Source organism: Balaenoptera musculus, chromosome 6 (assembly GCF_009873245.2).
Source record: "Balaenoptera musculus isolate JJ_BM4_2016_0621 chromosome 6, mBalMus1.pri.v3, whole genome shotgun sequence".
Classification (NCBI taxonomy): domain Eukaryota; kingdom Metazoa; phylum Chordata; class Mammalia; order Artiodactyla; family Balaenopteridae; genus Balaenoptera; species Balaenoptera musculus.
The window spans coordinates 63,405,647-63,429,752 of NC_045790.1; the positions used below are offsets into that span (position 1 = coordinate 63,405,647).

The 24,106-nt window shown below is 43.1% G+C and overlaps 1 protein-coding gene across 7 annotated transcripts in view; it reads right to left on the bottom strand.

Moving 5' to 3' along the window:
- SMARCA2 (SWI/SNF related, matrix associated, actin dependent regulator of chromatin, subfamily a, member 2) overlaps positions 1–24,106 on the bottom strand; it is a 175,327-nt gene that overhangs the window by 41,488 nt on the left and 109,733 nt on the right. The window lies entirely within an intron of this gene.

The window sequence follows — 24,106 nt, forward strand, 5'->3', positions numbered from 1 at the left end:
CACAGGGAATTACAGCCATTATCTTGTAATAACTTTTAGTGGAGTACAATCTGTAAAAATACCGAATCACTATGCCGTACACCTGAAATTAATGTAAGACTGGAAATCAACTATACTTCAAATAAAAAATTAAATCAGTCACAGACCCAGGACGTGAAATCTGGAAGTTTGGCTGCATAAACCACACTCTAACTTGGAGGTTATTCTACTTTACAGCACAAAGGATGACTCTGAATCATCAGGAAAAGGCTAAATTATGCTTAGGCTTAGGTGAATAACACAAATAAAAACATAACATGGTACATCTCAGGAAGACTTCCAGCAAAGACAGACAGACACACATACACACACATGCGTGCACACACACACATATACACACACGTATGCAGTCCTTGTTTTGCATGGAAGTGAGGGACCATACAAATGACCATGCAAGTTGAAACCAAACAAAGTCATTCTGATAATCAATGGGAAAATTATGATCATTCCATGACACTGAAAAACTTGTATCAAAGCATTAAAAACTCTTACTGTGGGTTATGCATGTACAGGGAAATGAAAAACAGTAAAATGAGTATTTAGAACACTAATTCAAAACATCAGAAATATGACATTAAAATGGTAGAAAATATATCAAGAATATCTGGATAGCACTTGGCTTCTTTTTCTTCTCATCAAATAACTTAGGATACAGAGCAAGAGTCTTTTCTAAGCCTTGGCAAATTGCCAAGGATCAGCTTTCAACATTTTATCCTTTGCCCTTTCAATGTCTTGAAATCTCTCAGAGTTCCCTTAATGTGAAGTTTTCTCTTTTTTTTGGCTGGTGTCACTTCCTCTGGGACATCTTCATCTTTTTCATCACAACCATTTTCTTCATTATGTCGGTAAGTTTGCCTTCACTAAGCTCCTCTGGCTGAATATCTAGATTCCACTCCAAAGGCCACTTTGTGATCCTACATCTTTCTTCACTTAAGGTCTTGCTATGGTTGACTTCCAAAAAAGATCTGTCTCATCAGCAGTAAACATTTGTGATCATCACAACCTCCTGCTTTAACTAATCTTTGGAACCTGGGTGCAGATTTCACAGTCATGCCCTTATGTGCCCTGGCAGCACCACCAAGCCCACTCAACAATAATCAATTCATGCCCATTTCTGAAATGATGAAACCAGCCTTTACCAGCAGCAGTATGTTCTTCTCCAGTTTCCTTGTAATTATCATTTTCTTTCAATGTGGCAACTAAATTCAACACTTCGGCCTGAACACTAGGCAAACTGATTGGATTTTTTTTTTATTATTGTTAAAGTCATCAATCCAAAGTAAATACTCAAATTCAACCATAAGTGGCTTCATGTTCCTAGTGCAATTTACACTAAAATATGTTAAGGTGACTTTAGCTTGCTTTTTTATATTCATCGGGCTTTTCCAATATGATTTGTATTGTAGTTTCATGAGGACTCCTATCTTCAGCTTGATGTTGCCCTTTTCAACTCTTCTAAATACATCCAATTTCACTTCCTGTGTTGTTACTTTTTTGTCTCTTTGCTCCACTTTCACATTTGGTGGTCAATTTCCTCTCCTGATTATTTTTGTGGGTTTATCACTGGGAGATGAGGAGGCACCACAACCACATGCTTTGCTGTCTGTAAATGGACTGAACAACAGATGCTCAGTGACCAATCACCAACACACTTTGGAAGAAGTGATGTGATTGGTCACTGATCATGATATGCATCTGTTATTTATATAGTGATTTGTGGACTGAAGAGTTAGCAGCAAAGCTTATAATTTACACAGTTAGTATACCACGGTGTTATGGGCTGAATTGTGTCCCCCTGCAAAATTCTTATGTGGAGGTCCTAATCCCAAGTACCTCAGAATGTGACTGTATTTGGAGACGGGGCCTTTAAAGAGGTTAACTAAGGTAAAATGAAGTCATTAGGGCAGACCCTAATCCATTCTGACCGGTGTTCTCCTAAGAGGAGAAGTTTAGGACACAGACACACAACCCTGACAATACCTTGATCTCAAGACTTATTGCCTCCAGAACTATGAGAAGATCAATTTCTGTTGTTTAAGCCAACCAGTCTGCGGTACTTTGCTATGGTAGCCCGAGCAAACTAATACATATGATAACCGAAATTTGTTGTTGGGGGACTGATTTTCTTAACTCTATCACAGTAATGGAAATTTGTACGTGTTGCAATGGGGCAAAGAAAAGACTGCTTGTATGTCTATAAAACATCCCTTTGAATAACTAACGGCAGCCTTTATCTTTCAGCCTATCCTAGAGTGTAAGGGAAACTGTCCTGCCCTCAGCACATCCTGCCTGGCATTTACGTTCCCAATTAGGCAACTCCTCCCTGCCCTGGCTCACCCTGTGGGACTGGGAACGGGCCCCTGTTCTCAGGATGGGCTGTCTTTAGGCTTGTGCAGGGCCTGGCTTGAGGGTCTCTGCATAAATGCAAGTGAGAGTGACTGGCTGAGTTAGTTCACTTCCCTTAGGAATTTGAACTACAAATGTGAAAGAGCATTCCACATTGGTGTGAGACTTGAAGCTGAATGAAGGTCATGAGGTAGCACGTAGGCCTGAGATGTTATTACTATAAACCATGAACAAACAGGAAACAAAAAAGGATAACAGGAAACAAACAGGATATGCAAATAGTATACTGTGTGAAGGAGAAAGAGTAGCTGGTCCCAAGGAGGCCACAATTCCATAAACACAACACACACAAGTATATGGTTAGGCTATATAGATACATGCATATGAACACACATACATATACGTACACACACACACACACACATTATGAGAGTGTCAGTAGAGGAATGTCTGGTTCCAGTTAAAGTTGAGAAGCCAAGTGGGAAATGTACAATAATTTCAGATTTAGATTTGCTCACGTTGTATCTGTATGGTACTTTTAAGTATACACAAGGCTATTTGTCAAATATGACTGTCTTGCTTTATTTAATGCCAAGTCCATAAAGCTAAAAATGCTACACAGAATTTTGAGCCCCAGTTAGCTAAGCAATATACATATGTTGCAAACACAATTTGCAATGCAATAAACTTTAAAATGAATCTCTAGTTTTAAAGCACAAACAAACAAGTACAGAGGTAAATATGACCAGGGTTTACTAGTAAGCACACTTAGCACTTTTCTGGCCTTGCACGGTTTCCGTAGCTTTATGGTATCCTAAGCCAGGACTAGCAGTTTTGCTGGGAACCCCCAGCTGAAATCAACACGGGCAGAATCAGAGATCCCGACAACTAACACATGGTCAGCAATTTGCAGGGGGCAGACAAACACAGGGACGGGTTCTAACGGGCAGTGGCATTCCTATGTAGAAGACATGCCCTAAAATGCATTCCAGAAACAAAGCATCTAGGGAAATTTTACAAGGTGCACACCTGAGTAAATCTGAGGGAAGGGACTTCCCTGGTGGCACAGTGGTTAAGAATCCGCCTGCCAATGCAGGAGACACAGGTTCGAGCCCTGGTCCGGGAAGATCCCACATGCCGTGAAGCAACTAAGCCCTTGCGCCACAACTACTGAGCCTGCGCTCTAGAGCCCGCGAGCCACAACTACTGAAGCCCGTGCGCCTAGAGCCCGTGCTCTGCAACAAAGAGAAGCCACCGCAATGAGAAGCCCGCGCACCGCAATGAAGAGTAGCCCCCGCTCACTGCAACTAGAGAAAGCCCGCAGGCAGCAACGAAGACACAACGCAGCAATCAATCAATCAATCAATCAATAATTGTATAATTATATATAACTACAATTAAAAAAAAAGAAAATCTGAGGGAAGCCAGAGGCCCCCTCAATGGACCTCCACTCAAGACTCTACCCACAGCACGGACCTTCTGCTCTCTCCACCTGCCTCTGTACCAACACCCAACTGTGTTGCCCAACATCTTGATGCCCATTATGCTTGTTATTGGAACTACATAATTCAATTAGATATTACATAAAATATAGTTGTGAAAAGAAATAGGGTTCTTATTTCTATAAACAGTGAGTACAATCGAAGACATAAAAGACTAGTTGCTTAAAAACAAAACAAAATACTGCTGAATTTGGCAAGGACTAGACTCCTATAAGTTGGGAAGAGTCTGCCCTCAGTTTGCTTTGTTAGTATCAGGATTCTCCCTCAGGTGAAGGATGGGTTAATTAACTAAACAAGGGGAATCCTTCCACGATGTAAACATATATCAAATCAGCACAACGTAAAATTGACATCTTACAGTTTTGTCATTTATACTGCAATAAAGCTAAAAGTTCTTTTTTTTTTTTTTTTTTTTAAGATTCTCACTCTTAAAAACAGCAATACTGGAAATCCTAAGTGATACATAATGCGTGGCACTTATGCAAGATAGACCACCGTATTCTAGTAAGCAGGCTCAGAGGAAACCCCAGCCTTACATCAAAAATGTGGCAAACAGATATACCTTACGTTTTTCATTAAAGTTTTCATCTACATACAAGTGATGTGTCATTTTCTCACCTTAACTAATATTTTCATTGACAGACCGGCTACTGGTTCTGATTATTTCAGTCAAGGCAGCTTCTGCTGGTTTTTTTTTTTCCTTTTTGGAATAGGGGTCACAAGGAATATCCTATTAGCTTGCTTGTTCTTTTTTTGGTCATCCAGTCCTTTTCTCCCCTGCACTGAGACGCAACAGCTCCTTTCTGAGTACTTCCTACGTCGTTACGGGCTACACCCCATTGGTCAGATCTTAAATACCTCTTACATCACGTGACCGCCCTATTCGCATTCTTAAGTTTTCCTCAGTGAATCAATTCAAGTCTCATGCCTGGAGCCTTGGGATCACCGTGACCTGATCTTCCCCCTTCTGACCTGCCCTTTTTCCTGGTATGTGAACACACGGACAACAAGGATCACAAGCCCAGCCCCTCCCCGGAGCACACCATGCTTCTTTTCGTCTTTGTGATTTCTCACGCTCCTCACCTGGAGTGTCTTTCCCAAACCCTTGTATCCATGATTGTGGTCGCTGCTTCAGTGATCCACCCTGTACTCAGGATCTCCTTCAGCTGTGAAAGGTCTCCCCCCCCCCCCCCCCCCGTAGAGACCATGCCTTATTTTTCTCAGTTCCCCTACAGTATCTAGCACAGTACTGGGAGGGAAAAGTTAGGGAGTATAAATACAGTCGAACACAAACTCAACGTTTAGACAGGGTTCCCTGGGAAAACTGCTCTTAGGTATCTACCAGCTTACTGAATACTACGATTGAGTTCAAGTGTTACTTATTCTAGATATTTCTGTTAACCTTCAAGTACAAAGTTACCAACTCTGGCGTCAAACCCTATCTTCCCTACATCACTCTCTCGTCCTCATCCCACTTCTCACTTTCCCTTTACTATCAACTTCTACGGTCATCGATACTGAGGACTCTACTTCCTGACCACACAGTAAAATTCCTGTGGCAACCAGGACACTGATATTTTTCAAAAGTTGCCCAAAGTTTCCTATATCCCATATCTATTAATCTCCTCTAAAGCCTATTTTATTTCTCTTCCATTGCTCCTTACTTAAAATCTCTCCTTCCTTTAAACGCTCCGGTATTGGGATTTCCTACCTTTTTTCACCACATTTTCCTTCCCTTAAATAAAGATTCCCCAAGCTTTCCTCAGGCCCTCTTTTTTTTCATTCTCACTGATTGTAAATAGGCAGTCAGTTGTGGTCAGTTGCCCCTTCTGAGTACACAGCAGGCATCACTAATAAGTCTGATGTCCTCATCAGCAACAGGTGAGATGTCTCTTAACGAGCGTGGGAGGACTTGCTGCTGGGGAACTCCCAAACCGCTCTCATAGAGGGGCTCATGAGACACACCTCCGTGTGCCGAATGCTCCCTGAGCAGCCCCTCACTACTGATGGCCGGTACCTGTGAGAAGCCCAATCCCGTATTCTGAATGTAGAATCTTCCGTGGAGATCCAAATTGCCCCTGGCTTCAAGCGTGACCTCAAGGCACTCAGTTTCAAAAATTCTCTCTTGGGCTTCCCTGGTGGCGCAGTGGTTGAGAATCTGCCTGCCAATGCAGGGGACACGGGTTCGAGCCCTGGTCTGGGAAGATCCCACATGCCGCGGAGCAACTAGGCCCGTGAGCCACAATTACTGAGCCTGCGCGTCTGGAGCCTGTGCTCCGCAACAAGAGAGGCCGCGATGGTGAGAGGCCCACGCACCACGATGAAGAGTGGCCCCCGCTTGCCACAACTGGAGAAAGCCCTTGCAGAGAAACAAAGACCCAACACAGCCATAAATAAAATAAATAAATTAATTAAAAAAAAAAATTCTCTCTCTAGCCTGGCCTTCTCTTTGGAGTTGCCAATCAGGATTTCCAATATCCTACCAAAAGTCCCAAATCAAATCCGTCACTTTCCTTCCAACAGAACGAACGTTTCACTTCTGGATCCTTCTATTTCATCGAAGAGCAGCAGCATTCCCTACCCCCATCCCCAATTATCCTGAATTTCTATTTAAAACCTTTAAAATCATCAGTTTCCCTTCTTATATGCCACGTCCTGTCAGTCACCGCAGTTACCTCTAAAATAGTTGATCAACAGTTGTCTCCTTGCCCTTGGTCTGGTCTTCCCTTCACAGGGTCAAATATTGTATAATGGCCTCCCTTAGGGGTCTCCCTCATCCTCTCTCTTGGGCCCTTTAAATTCATCCTTTATAATGCAAATGATTATCTCTTCTCCATTTAAATGGAGGGACACATCACTCATTCTCAGATTTCAGAAATGTTCAGGCTTGCCATTCTTTCTGTGGAAGAGAATAAAGCCCAGATTCTTTGGTCACGCATAGCCTCCACCCTAGTTTTTCTTTTCCACTCCAGTCTCTATAAAAACTCTCAGCTCCCAACACAGGGTCACAGTAGCATGAGTCACATTTCCATGTCTCTTTGCGGTTCCCTTAGCCTGGCACCGTGCTCCCCCCCTCATCCCTCTTTCCTATCCAAATCTTGCTCATCTTTTCAGAAATGGCTAAAATGCCATTTCATTCATAATACTGTACCTTGATCTCTTTCCCCTGTACTTTCACAGTATATTACAGGTACTTTTATTCACTATTTATTTAAATCTGCTTGGTATGAGTTTTGGCTTTGTCTTAAAATATGTCTGAATCTCCTCTCGGTCTGAAATCTCTTTTGGAGTTTTTTTAAAAGTCATTTAAATAAAAATAGCCTCTCAAGGCATTTAGATTGATGCCTTGCTTACCAGTGGGACCCCAAAATCTTGCTGAAATAAAATTACGTCTTTATTGTTTACTCTTTTTCCTTCTCAAAATGACAGGGTTTACCAGGGAAGTACATTCTAAGGTCTGGCTTAAAAGATTACCGTTCAAGGAAAGGCTACAGGATTATACAGCGAATTAAACTAAGCCAGATAAATGGGGCAAAATGAAGATTTTTGCGTTCTGTTTGCCCTGCTGCAGCCCACCTCTTTAAACTGCCTCTATTTTAACTGGTAATTATACAATCTTCTGCCTTGCTCCAGCTTTGGGAGTTAAGTGGTTTAAATAAGATATCCAACCCCACTGGCAGAAAGGACCCTCTAAGCGGGACAAGCCATGAAGATCAACACCTCTCACTTAGCTCAGAGGCAGAGCTGTGTGGGCAACTCCAGTGAACAGGTAAGGAAGAGAAAGGGAGGGGCCCTGGCCCCCCTAGAAACAAGGCAACAAGAAGGGTAGAGAAACTGACCTGAGTCCCCAAAAGCCCCGAGCCCGCTGCTGGGTAGAAGGAAGTCCACAAAGGAGGCCTTTCTCGAGGAGTGGTGGAGCTAACAGCCTTCACGAGGTGTGTCTTACATCCCGTCCAGGAGGCTGTCTTGACATTCTCGAGCAGCGGGTCCTCCCAGGGTCATCAAGAGATTCACCTGTTGCTGATCTGACCTGAGCTCCTGCACCTTTTCAAGCAGCAGCCGAAATAGCAGGCCAGGAGGAGGCAGACTGAGTGGGTAAAAGGGGCTGTGAACTGGGATGTGATTTGTCTTTTACCAAGCCCCATACTCCCACAGACTTGCCCTGATGTGCATTTCCAAAATCTAAAAGGCAATACAGTCAACATTCAATATTTAAAAACAAACTAAATGCTAAATCCCAAAACCATCTTCCAGGCCTATGAGGCTTAGTGCCTCATCTGTAAAATGGGAGAAATAATACCTAGTCCAAGTCTGTAAGGGGATTAAGGTGCGATGTGTATTTACAGCACTCAGCCTAGCACTGTCTGGTACAGAGGAGAGGATGTACAGGAACCGAGAGAAAGGGTCTGATTTGGCTCAAGAAAAGTCCTGAAAATTCTATGGGAATAAACTTGGATTAAGAACTCAGTCCTAGGGAGGGGTATGGTGTGATGTGAACTGACTTAATGACAGTAAAAAAACACCAACTGTGTAACAGGAGAGAGGTGAAAAGTTATCTTTATTTCTTAAAAAAATTTTTTATTGAGGTACAGTTGACATATAACATTATATAGGTTTCAGGTGTACAACATGATGATCCAGCATCTTTATACCTTGCAAAACGATCACCGCCAATAAGTCCTGTTACCATCCATCACCACACAATGTGAACTTTTATGGTTTACTCTCTTGGCGACTTTCGAGTGTGCTCTACAATATTATTGACTATAGTCACCATGCTGTATATTCCATCCCCATGACTTAGTTATTTTATAACTGGAAGTTTGTACCTCTTGACTCCCTTCACCCATTTTCACCTACTCCCTAACCTTCCTCCCCTCTGGCAACCATCATTCTGTTCTCTTGTTTGTTCATTTGTTTTGTTTTTAATTTCCACATATAAATGAAATCATATGGTCTGCCTTTCTCTGTATGACTTCTTTCACTTCACGTAATCCCCTCAAGGTCCATCCATGTTGCTGAAAATGGCAAGACTTCTTTTTTCTTTTTTACAGCTGAGTAGAATTCCATTGCATATATACACCACATTTTCTTTATCCATTCATCCACTGATGGACACTTGGGTTGTTCCCGTATCTTGGCTATTGTAAATAATGCTGCAGTGAACATGGGGGTGCATATTATCTTTTCAAGATAGTGATTTTGTTTCCTTTGGATAAATACCCAGAAGTGGAGTGGCTAGGTCATATGGTAGTTTTGTTTTGAATTTCTTGAGGAACCTCCATACTGTTTTCCATACTGGCTGCACCAGTTAACGTTCCCACCAGCAGGAAGGTCCTCTCTTTTCCAAATCCTTACCAACACTTGTTATTTCTTGTCTTTTTGAGAATAGCCATTCTAACAGGTAGAAGTGATGTCACTGTGCTTTTGATTTGCGTTTCCTTTATGATGAGACATCTTTTCATATGCCTGTTGGCAATCTGTATGTCTTTTTTGGAAAAATGTCTATTCAGATCGTCTGCCCATTTCTTAATCAGATTTTTTTTTGCTATTTTTATAAGTTCTTTATATATTTTGGATATCGACCCCTTGTTGGGTATATAATTTGCAAATATTTTCTCCTGTTTAGTAGGTTGTCTTTTCATTCTGTTGATGGTTTCCTTTGCTATGCAGAAGCTTCTTAGTTTGATGGAGTCTCACTTGTTTATTTTTGTTTTTACTGACTTTTCTTTTGGAGTCAGATACAAAATTCATCACCAATACTGATGTCAAGTAGCTTACTGCCTACGGTTTTTTCTAGGAGTTTTATTGTTTCAGATCTTACATTCAAGTCTTTGATCCATTTGGAATTAATTTTTTGTGTATGGTATAAGTGGTCTTGTTTTACCCTTCTGCTGTCCAGTTTTCACAACACCATTTATTGAAAAGACTTTCCTTTCTCCATTGTATATTCTTGCCTCCATAGTCATAAATTAAGTGGCCATATATGCATGGGTTTAATTCTGGGCTCTTTATTCTGTTTCACTGATCTGTGTATCTGTTTTTATGCCAATACCATAACGTTTTGATTACTACAGCTTTGTGATACAGTTTGAAATTAGGGAGCGTGATGCCTCCAGATTTGTTCTTCTTTCTCAAGATTACTTTGGCTATTCAGGGTCTTTTATGGTTCCATAAAAATTTTAGGATCGTTTCTTCTATTTCTGTGAAAAATGTCATTGGGGGACTTCCCTGGCAGCCCAGTGGTTATGACTCCGTGCTTCCAATGCTGGGGGTGCAGGTTCAATCCCTGGTCGGGGAACTAAGATCCCACGTGGCACAGCCAAAAAATAAACAACAACAATGTGATTAAACCAGCCAAGATAACTAAGTATAATACCACAAAAACTCAAAAAAAAAAAAATCTAAAAAAAAAGTCATTGGAATTGATAAGGATTGCACTGAATCTATATATTGCTTTGGGTAATATGGACATTTTAACATTACTAACTCTTCCAATCCATGAGCATGAAATAGAAATTTCCATTTCTTTGTGTCTTCTTCAATTTATTTCACCAGTGACATATAGTTTTCAGTGTACAGGTCTTTTACCTCTTTGGTTAAATTTATTTCTATGTATTTTATCACTTTTGATACAATTCTAAGGGTGACTGTCTTCTTAATTTCTCTCTCTGATAATTTGTTGTTAGTGTATAGAAACACAACTGACTTTCGCATACTGTTTTTTTTTGCACCCTGTCACTTTACTGAATTCATTTATTACTGAGTTCTAACAGTTTTTTTGGTGGAATCAGAAAGCTGTCTTTAAAAGAGAGGGGAAAACAGCCTGTGAACCTTGAAGTGGAGACATAAAAGCCCTGTTTATGAGAAGAAGCAAAAATCGCAAGCCCCCACGTGTGCTTTAATGGTCTTAAAAGAAAAGTCAGTCCCTTGGCAGTGGGTGCCCAGGAAAACAGGGTGTTCTTAAGACTGAATGGAAGGACATGCAAATACTACCAACAACAGGCTGGGGCCTGATGGTCATCATGGCTTGGGATTTATTGAAACTCTACAGAAGAGCCAAGCCTCATAACAGGTTAAAAATAATCCTGAACGTAATGGCACCAAAGTAATCCCTGTCTGTGATTTTACTTGGCTCCTTTTCCATCCTGGGTATGTGAAGGTCAATGAGATCACAGGTGATTCTATTTTCTTTCCCTCTGTCTTCCATATTTCTCATTATGCTCTTATGATGGAGAAAATCCCTCCAAATAAACCTTATTTTAAACTTTACTTTTCTTAAAAAATATTAAGCTCCAGGTGTTCTGGGTGCTGACTATAAAAACGCAGAAAGGGCTTCCCTGGTGGCGCAGTGGTTGAGAATCTGCCTGCCAATGCAGAGGACACGGGTTCGAGCCCTGGTCTGGGAGGATCCCACATGCCGCGGAGCGACTGGGCCCGTGAGCCACAATTGCTGAGCCTGCGCGTCTGGAGCCTGTGCTCCGCAACAAGAGAGGCCGCGATAATGAGAGGCCCGCGCACTGCGATGAAGAGTGGTCCCCACTTGCCACAACTAGAGAAAGCCCTCGCACAGAAATGAAGACCCAACACAGCCATAAATAAATAATAAAACTTAAAAAAAAAAAAATGTTGTGGAGAACTCTGTCTCAAAAAAAAAAAAAAAAAACGCAGAAAGATACAATTCATAAAACTACTAATAAACAGTCATTCATTAGACTTGTGTAACACGATAAAATGGTGGCAAATAAAACCCCTAAACTGGGTTTGTTAATTCTTTTGCAAAACGCATGTTCATGCCAGGGATTCCCCTGGAATGTTAACAATGTAATCTGTTAGATGCCACAATATCCTTCCCAGACCTTCCAATAATGTCCCATGACATTAGTGTTTTTTTTTAATTAAAGTAAATGCAAACAGATTTCATCTTGATAATTTGGTGAGGAGAGTTGATATGTTTCAATGAACAAAACAGATCCATTTTAGCAGCTGTTATGTACTCTGCTTGGTACAAGGGATTAAAAAAAATGGCAAGGTAGGTAGTTTCTTCTTGATGGCAAAGAACTAGAAAATTCTTGGTCTTGGTCTGTACAGAATTGCTGAAGCCCCCAGATACCTGAGTAGAGAAAGCAGCCCCCTGTGGCAGGTAGGTATTCCCTTCACTGGCTCTACCACGCTGGTATCCTGTCCATCATATACTATCAGCACACAGGACTCAGCTCAACTATCCAAATGTTACCAACAACCAGTTAGTCCTGTACACTAGATCAGGTACTGAGTCCACCAACATGCTGTAGAACCCCTCGTCAGGCTGCATTTTTGAGAGAAAACCTGGCTAAGAACAAGGAGAAAAATCTCACCCACACCCCTCTGAGTTTTAGCTCCTGGCGGTTGAGTGTCAGTTGGAGCCAGACCAGGGCAAACCCACATAGTCCTTTCTAGGGCCATCAAAGACAAAGTCAAAGAAGGGCAGGAAGGAGAGACGGGCTGTGCTCTCTTCCTCACCCCCATCTCTCACTTCATGACTCCAATGTATTGACAAGAAAACAGGTCCAGGGAGGTGAACTGACTTATCTAAGATGTCACACAACCAAACAACAACACATCTGGAACCAGAGCCCTGATATCCTGATGCCCTGAGGCCTGGTATTCCACTAAGTTAGGAGAGGCAAACTATGGACGAGAACAGAACCAATGGCAGCCTCGGGAAAGCTGAAGTTTTGAGGATATCATTTTAAATAATCTTTGGAAAATATTCTACAAGGCCCAAGGGAAAGATATTTTTAAAAGACAGTGTCGTGCATTAGGAATATACTTTTTACGATGGTCTACGACCATAGAGACCTTAAATATTGAATTTCAGTAGGAGTGGCAGAACAAGAATCAAGCTTTGCCTGGAGCAAAGTTTCATGGTCCTGTCTACAATTTCTCATGATTCTGACAGTTCAACATTCCTTAATAGAAAATAAGAAAGGAAGCCATCTAAAAGGTACACGGTCTTATACTTAAAATCAACATTCTCCGTTGGAGACTCTCTTGTACAAAAATAGAAATGAAAACCCAATTAATTTAGTACTTTCTTGTTCACCTTTTCATTTTGAGTTAGATTAGATATATTAATCTGGTTTTTGCTGAAAAAGAAATGAGGGTTTAAGCTGGAAGACAGCTGTTGTAAAATCTAGGAGAATTTCCAAGGAATAGCTGGGTTGAAGCATCGGTTGTATTTTTTTATGCGTATTTAAACAATCTTCATCAGTGTGTTCTGAAATTAGAACAGAGCCTTCAAACTCTTGAAAAGCTCAAGAGCACTTATGTCAAAACTGCATGCCTTTAGCATTCTTTTAGGTAAGCCATCTTTACATGAAGACACAGATTGTGAATCTAATGGGAAAGAATGCCAGTAATTTCTACCTTGACCCACACTGGTAAACAACAACAACACAGGATTCTACTGACTTAACCAGAAGGACATGCAGTGTAACCAAACCTTCTCTCCTAGCCCTCGTCTCTGGCTGGTACACTCACTTATTCACAACTATTTACGGAGTGCTTACTATGCATGAGGTACTACTGCCCCAGTGCTGGGATATGGCAGTGGACTAGACAGGCGAGGTCCCTGGCTTTCCTGGAGCTTAGTACCAATGGAAGAAGCCAATGAGATAACCTTTAGATGGTGGCGAGGGCGATAAAGAAATTAACATAGGTTATGTGACAGTTACCGGCAGGGCCTGGCTCTTTCAGCTAGGGTAGTCAGGGAGGGTCTGTCTGAAAAGCGACCATTAGGACAAGGAGACAACCATGTGACAGTCTGGGAAGGAGCCTTCCTGGAAGTGCACGCGACCAGAAAGACAGCCCAGTGCGGTAGCCACCCAGAGAGCAAGAGGAGAAGATGAGATTCGAGGGCCAGGCAGAGGCCAGATGGCCATGGCCTTGGAGACCGTGTTAAAGTGCTTGGATTCGATTATACTTGAGGGAGGCTGCCGGAGGGGTTGATGTGGGGAGCGGCGCTGGGGGTAGGGGGGTCATCAGAGACGCTACGTGCTTTGGAAAGCGCCCTCTGACCTCTCTGAATAGCCACCTGAACTGTCCTGAACAAAGAGGAAAGCTATTCTCTAAAACACCAGCAATCTGCAAATGTCACGTGCTTCATTCAACTCATTGTTTTGGTACCTAAATCCCCCAATCCCTTTTTCTTTTGTCAAGGTGGATGGGGGATACACTATGCCGTATTTCTCCTCCACTGGAGGCCAAGCAGGGTGGAGAGAAACCCCGAGGAGCACAGGTGTGGCTGTTAGGGAGGCTCGGGTCTCCCAGAAATAGCCAGGAGATGAACGCCATTGCCAACCGTGTTTGGAGGCCATACCATGTGCCAAAGAGCAGCTGCCCTTCTGTCCTCCAGAGTCTGAGGATGGGAGGAGGGAATCTCATAAATAACATCCCTGGAGACATGACACTAAAAGTCTAACATGAAGGAGGATGCGTGCTGTTTAAACTCTGCTGATTTCCTGAACAGTTAAAAGCCCTACCGAAGTCAGTTCATCTCACAATCCGTATTAATCTCTATTAACTCCCATCTCTGTACACCTAGAGACCTGATCTTGACAAGCCCTTTAAGGTGGCTAAGTGTGCAATATTATCTCTAATAGCATTTCTCAAATCTGGCTCTCAATTGCACTAATCAGGCAGGCCAGCCACGGTGAGGAACACAAGCTCGACAACTAACACCACTCTCCCCATGCGTGCACCGCAATGTTCAATAAATGGGCGTTGAATGGAATGTGCTTTTTAACAGCCTCCATCAATGGACCCACTGATCAGAAAGCAGGGCATGATCATTACTAAAAGCACAGTAAAAAGGAAAAGGAAACCAGCTTCATGTGATTTCAGAGGTTGTCTTTAGGTAGGTGGAGGAGACCCAGAACATTAAAGAGAATGCAACTCCACCCCGGATCAAGAGGCCTGACCAAGATCACATACCTAGCTGGCAGCAGGGCAGGGACCCACATACCAGCTTCCTGACCGCTAGCCCTGTGCTCTTCCTGCAGCCACGGAGGAAGCAGAAAAGCAGAATGCAAAGAGTTTATAGCTGAGTGAGTACAGGTTGGAGGGCTTGAGGTGAATACGCCTGTGGGCATGTCCCATAACATACTCAGCAAGGAAATGTGTCACCCTCCTTAATCCCACTTATGAATGAGGATGGGGGCCTCTTTCTCCACCACTTTTACTTTTCTTCTGTTGCCCCAAACCTTGCATTTGAGACACACAACAGAACTGTTTTATTTCTTCTTTTCTTATCACCTAGGTTTTTCTCTGAAATAATTTAATACTTTTTCCTTAATAGCTATTTTTTTGGTAATCTTTATATACCCAGTTCTGTGTTACACACATTTAAACTTCAGAAAATTCTATGAAGAATGAGCTAGTATTTTCCCCATTCTACAAGGAAGCTATGAGAGGTTACACTAGGCACCCAAGGTCACAGGGCAAAATAGGTGGAGCTGGGATTTGAACCCTGGTTCATCAGATTCTAAGGTTATAATCTCTTATCCACAATCCTAAACTCCCTTGAGAGACAGACATCAAAGACATAGTTCTGACACCCACCCAGACATGAGCACAGTAACAGTAAAGTCCCCTGCCCTGTCTCTAACTTCTTAAAAAAACTGTACCTTCCCCAAGCCTCACTGGGAGAATGAAGTCATTTCACAATGTATACCTATATCATAACATCACATGATACACCTTATGTACATACACCTTTTATTTGTCAAAAATAAAAAAATTTAAAAAAAAAGATTTCATAGCTTTATTGATAAAAAAAAAAAAAGTAAAAAAGAACAGGACAGAAAACAAATCTTGATTCAGAAAAGCAGCCACGTATATTTCTAAAACCATCTATTTCTATGCAGTGGTTAAAGATAACGTGAACTTATTTGGGCTCCTTAGTATCTGTAAGCCAGATCCATGGTTCCTTTCAATGTCTGAGTTAGATTTCAGAGCTGAACCCCAATTTCAAATGGTTAAAAATTTGAGACTAGAATTTCCAGGCATCACAGTTTTAAAAACCAATTGAAACAAGTCTCTCTCACTTCTCGCCTTTAATATATTTAGTATTTTAGTTGGCCCTCTGAGGATACTTTCTTCTATTAAACGGACCCTACTGAACTTTGACCAAAGGGAACCTATCAGGTCCAATCGCTGTGAAAACAATCTAGCCAATGGACTTAAGAATAAAATAAAAATTATAGAAAGCTATCAAAATTCTTCTACTACCGTCAAATGTTTCCCCCAGACAATTCACAACTCTGACCACCATTAATTAGTTCAATACTTCCTTCCTGAAGTGCTAAAGGGCCTTGAATTTGGCAAAACCCAAATCCATTTTCTAGGGCCTTAGCTCTCCCTTGTGTATAAAAACGGAAATGCAGCTTGCGAGCCATTTTGCCCCAGTAAATCTGATGACCCAGGTTGAAAAGCTAAAAAATGCCATTTGGTAAAAGAAAAAGAAAACGAATTTTTATGTCTTTTAACAAAAAGCAAGGAAAGATGATACAAAGTGACAAAGCAAAAGAGAAGCAGCAAAATACTAAAGGTATTATGCACATTATACTTTAAGATAAAGGATCCCCCAAAACCTTGCCCGTATAAAATGAGGTCTTTTGGGAGAAAAGGACATCTCGAAGAATCACTGATGCTCTCAGCTGTGATTACGGCTAGGAGATTCCAGCCCCTGTCTGGTTTCAGGCTGGATCATATCATACTTAATCCAGCCCAAACAGAGGAGACATATCCTGTTTCAAAGATTTCTAGAGAGAGAAAAATCCTCTTCGTATAGATGAGGAAATATTTCTCATTGTGCATTTCAACAGAACTTCAAATATTTTGTTTGAAATCCGAACTTCTTTAAACTTTCTCGGTACTTTTTCCAGTTTTTTTTGACTACCTCTCCGTGGATTTCTCTGCCTTTTTCCCCGCGTAGGGTTTAGCACAGGCTGGTGGTAGTGGAGAGCTGACTACGGGACCTCATTCTGTATTTGCAACCTGGTGTTAGGTAGCTTTTCAAGACACACAGGTAAACTCCTGTGTGTTACTCCTGTTACATGTTACTTTACTTTTTTTTTTTTTCCCGCAGTTGCATTTTTTTTTAATTAATTAATTAATTAATTAATTTATTTTTGGCTGTGTTGGGTCTTCGTTTCTGTGCGAGGGCTTTCTCTAGTTGTGGCAAGTGGCGGGCCACTCTTCATCGCGGTGCGCGGGCCTCTCACCATCGCGGCCTCTCTTGTTGCGGAGCACAGGCTCCAGATGCGCAGGCTCAGTAGTTGTGGCTCACGGGCCTAGTTGCTCCGCGGCATGTGGGATCTTCCCAGACCAGGGCTCGAACCCGTGTCCCCTGCATTGGCAGGCAGATTCTCAACCACTGCGCCACCAGGGAAGCCCACATGTTACTTTACTGATTCCCTCTATTATTATATGGCTCAGGAGTCTCTTACTCTGTTCTCTCCACTTTGAGCTGTGGGAAGGGGAAACGCCAAAAATCCTTTTAGGGGTCAGCAGACCTAACTATGGAGATGTCATTCAGGCACCGAAATTGTGGGAAACTCAGGCTCTTATCTGGTGACAGACTGGTTGAAGGGAAAAATGATGTTCTGTGCTGTCTTTCCTCAAGGTCCCTCTGGAAATCCTGGGGCTTCTAAAACTAGCTGTCTCTATCATGAGATTTAAAGATCTGAGGAAGTGAGTCTTACCCCCATCATTTACATAACATGGTTTGGGACCCAATAGTACAGGGCACTGTAGAAACAGAGCTATACCATCACCAGGGCCTTATAAAGTATACCAAAAGAAGCACCCACACACTCATACGTAAGGACCACAGTGAGAGACACCAGCAAACAAGAACCTTTCCAAATTACACTTCTGAGACATCAGATCCACTGTGAAACAAAAGCATATTCCAAAGTTTGTTCCCTCCATCAGGCTGGCAGTTAAATATTGTACAGAGCACATAATTTAGATTGCATTCCAATTATCTTCAAGTGCTGTAGGGCACGAATCACTCACTTGGCAATTAAATTCTGGGGTGTCACTAAATGTTTAGGAAGGGGAGGATTCTGAAGTTGGCAGAAGGACCAAAGGAACAGGAAGAACAGAAAAACCAGGCATTCCAGAATTCACCCTCCCACCATTTAGCCTTACAGACACCCCAATTTTACAGAGCTCCTGCCTCAATCATGTTTACAATACTAGCAACATCACAGCTCCTGCACGCCTGGCTGAAGTTAAACTAAAAACACCTGACCCCTTGGGCTCATGAGACGTCTGCCCATTTAGCTCTACTAATGCTTGCCCTCACGCATAAATAAAGATGTTTTTCCAAGAAATTATCAACATGAGCCAATTATTGGTTATGTGCAAATGCACACACACACACACACACACACACACACACAGAAAATACATAACAGAGCACTGTTACCACCTTGGGTACCCCATGGGAAAGCTATAAAATGGTAATGGACATAATACTTTTAAAACCACATTAGGGGCTTCCCTGGTGGCACAGTGGTTGAGAATCTGCCTGCTAATGCAGGGGACACGGGTTCGAGCCCTGGTCTGGGAAGATCCCACATGCCGCGGAGCAACTAGGCCCGTGAGCCACAACTGCTGAGCCTGCGCATCTGGAGCCTGTGCTCCGCAACAAGAGAGGCCACAATAGTGAGAGGCCCGCACACAGAGATGAAGAGTGGCCCCCGCTTGCCGCAACTAGAGAAAGCCCACACACAGAAACGAAGACCCAACATAGCAATCAATCAATCAATCAATAAAATAAATCTTTTTTTTTAAAAAAAAAAAACACATTAGTATTCTCTTCCACACTTCCTAAAGGGACCATTCCCTGTTCAGGGGAGCCACCCATTGCCTTGAGGAGGATGAAGATAAAGTGGTAAGCAAAGACGAAAAAGACAAAATGACACCACTGACTTCCAAAAGAGGATTTGCGAGTCTACCATCAGACAGCAGTCTAAATCAGGCTTCCTTGATGGAGAGGAGTTCCCTCAATTCCAAAGGCTCCTTGTAATCAGGAGGTAAGCCAGCTGGACAGGGATCCCCAGAACTGCTCTAGAAGCCACAGTGAAGAGCACCATGGCCGGGCCACGTGTGTATGGGAAGTTGCTATAAGACAGGAAGGCCAGATAGAGAGCCTTCTGCCCTGGGGAGCAAGAGAGTTGAGAGGAAGAGCGGTGAGAGATCAGCCCTGAGGATACTGCTACCTGCAGTATTTGTAAGCCATTGAGCCAGCCCCTCCCATGCGGATGAGACCCCAGTAATAACTCTGCACACTGAAGCTCAGCGGAGCTTCCTGGTTGGTCAGCACACTGATGTGCCCGGGGTGGATGCCCCCCGATTCCAGGAGGAGACGGCAGGGAAACTGTGTCCCCTCCTGGAGATCATCCTATGTCCCTCTTCATTTGGCTGGTCCTCCTGATTTGTATCTTTCATAATAAAACTGTAACAACCAGTAGTGCTTTCCTGACCTTGTGATTCATTGTAGCAAATTACTGAACCTGAGGGGGTCATGAGAACCCCTGAATTTAGAGCCCGTCAGCCAGCAGTGCAGGTGGCGCAGGGACGCCCAAAGTGTGGCTGGCGTCAGAAGTGAGCCCGGTCTTGTTGGGGAAACTGAGCCCTTTAACTTGTGGGCTCTAACTCTGGGTAGTTCGTGCCAGGACTGAATTGCAGTACACCTAGCGGGGGCTGAAATGGAATACTCACCCTTCAGGCTCCAAGCCTGGTGTATTTAGGGGGGGTTGGTGCAGGGAGCAAGAGGAATGAGGCTATTAAAATGCCCGGAGGTACACTTACTATGAAGGTAATGAAGCGTGAGCTTTAGGACTCTCACTTTACAAGCCCCTCCCAAGGCTCTGGGAGGGTCCCTCACTGTGTGTTCATATGGTCAGATACTTTGACAGAACTTGTAAAAGTAAGAAGTTTCTGTATTGCTTGTTTTAAAGAGCTCCCTGACCCACCCAACCATCAGATTCTAGAGGCTTCAGGCTTGACAACCCCCTGGTGGTGAGGCAGTGCTTTTTGCAAAAAGGGGCTGGGCTCTCTTGCCTGTTCTAGCACAGTGGGTAGAAAGCAACCAAGACTTTGAAGATTCCCAACAAGGGCACAAAAGAGCTGAGAGCACTACAAGACCAGAGAGGCTGATAGTCTTCGTGGGACTTCAGACTGCAGGAAAGCTGACCACTAGAGACTCGGGCCAGGACCCCAGACCTTAACAGCACATGTCATCAAAGACGCCAAAAGAATAAGGTGGGACCAGCTGCACGTCAAGACCTCCAGGGACAGAACAAACCAATAGTCCTGCGTTGAGCCCAGCAGAGATCCACAGGGCAGGATGCCTGCCCCAATGCCATGATGAGACCCTAGCTTCTCCCTCTATCCAGATGCCACCTTGGGGAGGAAGATGGGAAGGAGCTCCGAGGAGAGGAGAGAAGAAGCGCATACAGGGCATGGATGTTGAACTGACTATTCCCAAAAGATGAAGTTCACTTGAGACTGGCGAACACCAAAGAAATTTAGGTTTTCTCAATGGAAACTGGGATTTCAAAACAATTTTTAAAAACCTTAAACAAACAAACAAACAAACTGAGCTGTGTTTGAAATTGTGATCCTCTTCATTTAAAATAACATGAATACAGAACAATTTTTTTAAATCTTCCAACTAAACAGATTGTCTAAAGGACACTGTGGGAATTTTTAGCATACTATGATTATATCATAAAACCTGTTTGTGATGAAACCATAATAAAATTTTCACAGAAAGTGGCCATAGCACTTCAATTCACCCGAAGTGTTCTGAGGCAGAGACTGCAGCCTCGTCACCAAAATCTTACCTTCCTGGGCTCACAGACAGACCCCATCTCCCACTCCCCCTTATGGCTAATGTGGCCACATGCCTGAGTTCTAGCAGATGGGATGCGAGCGGAAGTGACAGAGAACCATGCGGGCCTGGTCCGTAGAACTCAACACGCGCCACTCCATGCTGCGCTCCCCACTTCCAGCTCACAGGGGTAGGGATGACTAAGCTGGATAGAGACTCTTCAGCCTGGATCCCTGAACGGCCACGTGGAGAACAGTTGCCCCCGCCAACCAGAAACACCCACCTTGGACTTCTAGGTGAGAAACAAAATTCTACTTTTTTGGACAGGCCCACGAATAGGGCATGTCTAGGTCCATCTGTTGCAGAAGTGAACATTACCCGAGGCTACACTCTTATACATCAATCCAGGGCTATTTCAATTTGGCAATCGATGGGCACTGACTATTTGCACACAGAAGTCCTAACAAGATCCAGCGTATCAACGAATCAGGAAAGCAAGTATGTCGGCAACTACCAAGAACACTAGGAAGTTGGCTTTGAGCCGTGACAGAAGAACAGGCCAAGAAATTCAAGAGCCCGGGGGAAATGCAATTAGTATTTACTTGTGAAGGCATCACAGAAGTGGTAGCAACAGAGTTGGGGCCTGAAGGATGAGGCAAGTTCCAAAGAAAGAGGAGGGTAGGGGAGTTCATTCGAACTGCAAATGAGTCCTTGAACGTTTTATCCAGTGGGAGGTGATGCTAAAGACAGACAAGGGGATAGGATCAGGACCAGCGAGGAGCAGCTACCAGGAAAGGAGATTCGTTCACAGGGAGGAAGAACTAACAGCTGGGGCTGACCATGGAGGGGTCAAAATGCAGACAAAACGCAGAGTGTCTCCTCTACTGATGGCCAGCCTCTTGGCAGGGGTGCTGCAGAGAGTGTGATCTAAGCACGGGGTGGGGGGCTGTTCTGTTCAGCTGCCTCCAGCTCTGCGATTCTATGCGTCTGCAATGCCTCTACCAAGCCAGCTTGGTACAACATTGCCAGGAGAGAGGAGAGTTACTGCAGCCCTGCTACAGCATTTCTCACACAACAGTCCGGGCCAACTTCCCCTTCAAGGCTGCGTTGCCTAGGTTCGCCCACTGTGTTCAGTCATCGGCCGGTGGAGACTATCTCTGCACGTCCAGGCCCATGAGAAACCCTTGAATAAAATTTTATTACCACAAAAAGCTTAACAGGCTAGTATTAAACAGGATTTCTGCTGGTGAACAAGAAAGTAAATAACTGCAAGCATCTAGTTTGAATGCTTAGGCCAGGAGGCATTCTGCATTAATTGCATGGCCTGGTTAACAGCAAGTTACCAGCTCATACCAAATACGGATGCACATTTTCCGGAAGATTGGATTACAAAAGATGTATTACAGTAAAGCTGTACTGAGAACAGCTTCGTCCTTCTTGGGTGACCTGGTATCTTGCAAGGCACCTTAAGGTGAAAACTATGAACATCAATTTCACGGTGTAGTTTTGTAAAACAAACTAGTTTTCCATTTTTAGATGTGCATGTTATAGACAAAAGGATGTGAATCCAGTGAAGAAACACCACATGGAAAAAAAAGAAAGTCTACTAGATACACAGATACTATCCTAGCATTACTGGTAAATTAGAAACTTTCCACTTTCCTCTTATAAGGTTATCATTTCATCTTCACAAGCATTCATTGAGTTTCTACTGTGTGTTAGCATGGTGCTAATCATCAGTGATACAAACTGAATGAAGAAGAGAAAAAATGAGGTATTCTAATCTTGAAAACTTCCTAAGATTCATAATGTTATTTTTTGAAGAGCATTTGCCACTGATTATTGAAAAAAATGAGAAATTCAGCTACCTTCTTGCCCAATAAACGAGATTATTTTGCTTGTAGTGTGTGGAGATTATACATATATAAAGACTGACTTTAGAATGTTGGCCTAGGTTGTTGTCTCATCTCCTGTAATATTCCAGGTATTTAAATTACTGCTTACATAAAAGAGAAAGGGAAAAGTGTTTTCCCAAGCTCATAAATGAATATTAAAGTAAACCCCTTCCCATTACAGAATGGATCTTAATTATACAACTACAACCTCACAATAGTGAAACAAAAGAAATCCATAAAACCGTATTCTGAGGCCACTGGAATATTTGGATGTGACAGTAAACAGTCACACAAAAGTTACATTTCATATGCCATTGCTCAACCATAAATATGAGCAATGCTTTCTTAGTCTCTTTCTTTTCAGGATACCGCAGGCTCCAATCTTTTCGAAATTTAGGTCATCCCTCTCTCATCATACAACACCCTGAGTAAGTCACATCTCAAAGGGTGCCAAGACCTGTCCGCCTTTGATATCCAATCTCAAAATACTTCCCCCATCGCTTTTTGACCCACCTACCTACTTACAGCCCGGGTCCTAAAATCCATGTTTTACAAAGCTTGCCAACTATATTCCCTTTCAATAAAATGAACAACTCACAAAACCAGCTTCTATTTTGTTTGGTTTTCACCCAACCACCCTTACAATTTCCAGCACGCGTTTACCGGCGCTGCCTGGAGCGCACATCCCAGATTGTTCTGTCTACCTTGGTACTAAGTCTGCTCCCAATAACGGAAATTACGGCTAAACCTTCAAAGGGAAGATTCACACTGGCCTCAGCACTCACACACGTGGCTCCTAGGAGCATTTTGATATTTCTGTGCTCGAACAGCAGGAGATAACATTCCTCAGTCAAAATGAGAAACTGACATTTTCCAAAGCAGCGAAAACAAAAACCCCCGAGCTACAGAATACTGTTTCCAAGTGTCAGTGACCCGAGCCCCAGGCCCTAGTCTGCGCTGGCGATGGTCAGATCAGATTGAGCCGACATCGAGCCCCCAAGTGCATCAGCGCTCACTGATTCTGCTATTTCTAGCCAGCTGTGTGATCCTGCGGAATCACCTAACCTCTCGGGGCCTCAACTGCTTCGTCTGTAAAACCAAGAGAGTACAAAGGCACCTTCCAGCGCTAATGTTCTTTGGGTCTAGGAAATAACGCAGATAGAAGAGGCCGCTGTCCTGAATGCTCTCTCTGCGAGACTTGCAAAAGTGTAACTCCGATTAAAGACCAGAAATGAGGGGGGACAATTAAAAAGTCCTCTAAGGCCCTCTTCCACATTTTGATTCTAACTCCGAGAGAGTGAGGCATGACCAGGCAATCGGTCATAAAACATTAGTGGGTCTCGTAGCTCTCATAACCCTGTGTTTCCAAAGGCCAGTTCTGCTCTTGCAAAACAATTCTTCATCATCTTCCAAGGCCCTGCCTTGAAATGTAGAAT